General features: G+C 44.0%; 1 protein-coding gene across 5 annotated transcripts in view; it reads left to right on the top strand.

Annotated features, from left to right (window-relative positions):
• Positions 1-136: 136 nt before the first annotated feature.
• Ipo11 (importin 11) overlaps positions 137-4,981 on the top strand; it is a 173,170-nt gene continuing 168,325 nt past the window's right edge. For all 5 annotated transcript variants that reach the window (XM_063282684.1, XM_063282685.1, XM_063282683.1 and 2 more), the window contains exon 1: positions 137-324. The gene's annotated coding sequence lies outside the window, so the exon portion shown is untranslated. The remainder of the gene's footprint in view (positions 325-4,981) is intronic.

The following is a 4,981-nucleotide window of genomic DNA, read 5'->3' as shown; positions in this document are numbered from 1 at the left end:
GGTACCACGCAAGCGCACACAGCCCTATTGGCTGCCGCGCGCCTTTGGGTTCGAACACGAGCTCCTCCCTCCCCTTCCCTCCGCTGTCCTATCGCCTGCCTCCTCTGCTTCTCCCGTGCGCTCTGGGAACCTGTGACGTAATTTTAGCGCGCCCTCGTCGTTTGGAGTGGCGACGCGGAAGATGGCGCGTTCCTAGAAGCCGTTTTCGGCATCAGTAGGCGGCACCGTGTGGATTAGGAGTGTGGGGGCGCGGAAGCAACCAACGCCGCTTCGTGTGAACAAGTGGAAAGGGGCGGGCCGGACGGTTCCGGACCGAAGCACGAGGTGAGGCCCGGCCACGAGCCGCGCGGGTGGAAGGGAGGAGTGGGCTGGGTAGTGAGACCCCGCGCCGAGGGCGGAACGCTGGGGTCCAGCGGAGCTGTGAGGCGCGTACGCGGGCCCTCGCGGCCCTGGAGTAGCCCGGTGGAGCACGGGCTCCCGGGCCGTGGGAAGCCTATCGGTTCTGGATCCAAGATGTGGCGTGGCAGGGTCTGAGTGACAGGCTAAGCAAAAGCGAGGGTACCCATTGTGTCCCCTGTCGCCGGCCAGGGGGGTGCATTTGTCCTTGGAGGCTTTGGGTTGTACAGTACAAGAGAACATGTTCTCCTTACTAAGACCTATGTGTGATGTTAACTGCACACGCGACCTTGCTGTGGAAGCAGTGCTGTGAAAGCTTTAAGCATTAGATCGTTCCTCCTTTAAGGAAAAAGTGAAGGGACTTTAACATTATTTTTCTCTGAGAGGAGATTCATGCCGAGGTATGGCCGCCAGTGCTCAAGCTCAGCGACTCCTGCAGCTTTACATTTGGGAATATTTGTGATTCAGCAAAATTATTTCGAGGCCCATAGCATTTGCTCTTTTCCCCTTAATTCTCCTATCGCGTGGTCAACAAGAGACTCTTACAGCAGAGTGATTTGCGTACATAGCAAAGACTGATAATCTGGCTCCTGATGCCAAGGTTGTAGTAGGCACACCTCTTAGCCACACGTTAAAAGAGCTCTGTTACATGCGATAGTGCCTTTAAGAGATGCTTGTTATTTAGATGGAAGCAAGGAAGAGCAGTTGTCAACCATTTATTTTAACCTCTCGTGGACTGAGATTTCTCTGTTCCATTTCCACATTATTTCAAAATTTTATACTTTGGGTAAGGGTAGAATGACTTCATTATATGAGCTTGATAGCTTTCTTTACATCATTCCCTACATGGCTCAATAGCTTTCCCAACAACATTGTTCCACACGGAGGAAAATTTTGGTAGAATTAGAAAATTTCTTCCTGTTGGTTGTGGTAGGATTGCAGGTTTTTTTTTTTTTTCCCCTTTCTGGTTTTCTGATGGTGTGTAGCACAGGGGCTGGTGCAAACCGTTTAATTATTTTGTGAATGTGTGTTATAGCTATAGGGCAGGAGGGTATTTTTTGCCCTGATTACACTTCTTAAAACCAAAAGAGAATTCTCAAAGGAATTTAGTTCTAGTAATAATGGATGGAGGTTCTAAAGCAGTGTGCAAAAATTATTTGATAATTAAACAAGTCTTTAGCTTTTGTGATATTATGAATGTATTTGCATTCAGAACCAAGCTAGAAGGCAGAAGAATGCTTGTAGTATTTGGATTTAAAATATACTGAAGATGTTTCTTCAGAATACAAATATCCATATTTAGGGAAAGGTGATGTTCGATTCTTTTTTTTAAGATTTTTCTTTTAAAAAATCTTCATGTGTGCCCTTGTGTGTGAGTGCTGATGCTGAAACAGGCGAAAGAGGGAGTTGGGTCTTCTGGTAATGGTACAGGTCGTGCCCCACCTGACATGCCTGCTGAGAATCCAATTTGGGTCGTTAGGAAGAGTAGTAGCATGTGCTCTTAAATGCCAAGCCATCCCGCTAGTCCCCATTAGTTGTGTGTGTGTGTGTGGGTGTTGCATGGGCATATGTGTATATTTAATCTTCCTTCTGATTTATCATTATCATCATTACTATTTTTGAGATGGGCTTTCACTCTGTAGCTTTAGTTTGTGTGGACCAGGCTGGCCTCAGCTCAGAGATCTGCCTACCTTTTTTCCTAAGTGCAAGGTATGTGTTACCACATTGGGCTTAATTTAGTATTACCATTGGTAATTTAACATTTTTGATCTTTATTTTATTTTTGCAGTGTTGGGATTGAACCCGTTTTGCCATTAAGATGTTTACTATGTGTGTGTCTTCACCCTTGTCTTTGTTTAGTCTCGTGGTGTTAGAGGTAGAACCCAGGGACTTGCACTTCACAGCTGCATTAGAGTCCCCAGCCCCCTTCCTTTCTTTGTGTGCATCTGATGGGTATAGTCAGCTAGTTCAGGGGGTTTTACACAGTGGCTGATCAGATCTCTTGCAGGTGTGCTTCTGGAGTGTCTTTATTTCATTTTCTAAAGACGAGCCTGACTACCAGTGAGCCTGCAAGTACAAGCTTTGTAGAGCCTAGGTTCATTAGTGTTCTATATCCTTGCTTCTCAAAATGTGGCTTATCACCTGGGAATTTGGTAAAAATATACATTTCAAGCTCAACTGGAAAGTTACTGAAACAGCATCGCATATCGAGGTATTTTTAAAGCATGCTTTATTTGCATATATTATACATGGTAATCGATTTCATTATGACATTGTCATGTATGTAGTAGATTGTGATCATATTCATCCCATTACCATCTTGTGTCCCTTCCACTAATCCTTCCTGTTTCAGCTAGCCTCTTTGTATTTCATGTCTCTGTCCCTGTCTCTCTCCTATGAGATTCATTATGGTTGTTTACAGAACGTTGGTGAGGATTTGTTTACACTTACCGGTGGCTGCACCATTCCCTTGCCTCCCTCTCAACCATTAGTTGTTATAAATCCTCAAGGAGAGAGCTCATGGGCCCTTTCCTTTCCTTTTCATGGCAGGGTGTTGATAGCCTCACTCTTGTGGTCTGTTTTGGTTTGTGATATGTGTGTGTGTGTGTGTGTGTGTGTGTGTGTGTGTGTGTGTGTGTATGTGTGTAGAACATTTGCTTGCATGAGGAAGCTAGAGGACAGTGCATTGTTTCCTTGTGTAGGTGTCTGACTGCTATTAAAGCCCGACTGCCTGAATGGCCAAGCAAGTTCTCTTATGATCTACCTGTTTTTGCCTCCTACCCCGTGTTGTGGTTATAGAAATGTGAACCCATGCTCAGCTTTTTTACATAGGTGCTGGGGATTTGAACTCAGGTCCTCATGCTTGTAGAAGAGACTTAACTACTGAGTCATCACTGTCCCTCAGATTCAGCAGCTTTGTGTAGGTAGACACAGGTGCTGTGGTTAAAGAGTGCAATAGTTGACATTTGACCCACTTTCATCCCTGCTTCTTCTGACTCCTATATTCTTTTTGCTCCTCCCATGGTGTTCTCTGAGTCTTAGAATCAATGTCATACATGATACATATAATAATTTAGTCCCAGTACTTTGACCAGTTAGGAGTCTCTGTTGTCAGTACTGACCACTGCAAAAAGCTTCTCTGACTGAAGCAGATAGAGCACAAATCTATAAACAGTAACGTTGAAGGCAGTTTTGCAGAGCACAGTGAGTCAATTTTGGAAAACAACTGCAGTAGCTTCCCTTCTAGGGCTTCTGAACTCTCCAGCCATGGCATTTGACTGGCTTTACAGAACCAGATGTGAATTCCCTGCTGGAGAGTGGACATCAAATTCAATCAGATAGAATTGGATTTGCTGAGACTTCCCACTATTGTAGCAGTGGGCTCATCTTGCTTCTGCTCTTAGTACTAGCACAGGACTGACTCATAATTGGCTAAGACTGTTAATGATAGTTCTTCCCCCAGCAGTCAGCGGAGCTCTTTGTAGCACCATGAGGGCTAGCCAGCAGGGAGGGAGCTTCCAGTTCAGTTCTAGCTTGATTTCTCTGTATCTTGTGAGTGAGGCAGATGGCGTTTTTTGTTTGTTTGTTTTTGTTTAGCAATATGGCTTTATACTTCTAGTTCTGTGGAGTGACTAACAGTGGCAGTTTGCCTGTCTCGTTTTGGGAGTCTACAGATTCTATTCTTAGCAATGCTGTTTTTATTTAATAAGTTATGCAGAATCTACATTTTAATAGGATGTCTAGATTATAGGAGTGTCAGTAAAGTTTCACATGTACTACTTTGGTCTATGAAAGTTGGAAAATGAGCTTGTGTGTGCGTGTGTGCGTGTGTGCGTGTGTGTGCGTGTGTGTGAGATTATGTGCCCATCATTTATTTCATGTGCCCATCACTTATTGATGTTTTGCTTATTGTTTGCTTATTCATTTGGTCAAAGAAACTGGTTCAGATATGGTTGTTTTATAAGATTATCCCTACCTATTCATAACTCTGTCTCTGATTCAGCCTATTGGTTTCCTGGCCTTGTTAGCTGGTCACTGTTAGGGTTTAGTATTGAAAGTGGGAGTGACAGCTAGAAATTCAACAGTGATTTTTTTTTAAAAGAAAATTATTTAGCTTTATTTGTATGGATGTCTTGCATGCATATATATAAAGTTTGTGTACCATATGTGTGCCTGCTACCAAGGCCCCAAAGACGGTGCTGGATCTCCTGGCAGTAGAGTTGCAGGTAGTTATGAGCTACTGTGTGGGTGCTGGGAACTGATGCAGGTCCTCTGCAAGAGCAGCCAGTAGTGCTCTTAACCACTGAGCCATCTTTCCAGCCCAGCAACGAACGTTTCTTTTCTTTATTTTTAATTGAATTTTTCCATACAGTATATTTTCATGTTTTCCCCTCCAATTCCTCCCATTTTCTCCCTGCCTCCTTACCCACCCAACCTCATGTGTTCTCTCTCTCTTTTAAAAAAACAAAAATACTAAAAAACCAAAGCACGAAACACCCACAAATAAACTAATAACCCCACAAAAATCAAAACAAATAGGCAAAAAACAGTAAGTCCATAGGGGTGGGGGAGGGGAGAGGGGAAG

The sequence above is a fragment of the Rattus norvegicus genome, chromosome 2 (genome assembly GCF_036323735.1).
Source record: "Rattus norvegicus strain BN/NHsdMcwi chromosome 2, GRCr8, whole genome shotgun sequence".
Lineage (NCBI taxonomy): Eukaryota > Metazoa > Chordata > Mammalia > Rodentia > Muridae > Rattus > Rattus norvegicus.
The sequence above is the reverse complement of the archived record's forward strand: the minus strand, read 5'-3'. Positions and strand labels throughout refer to the sequence as shown.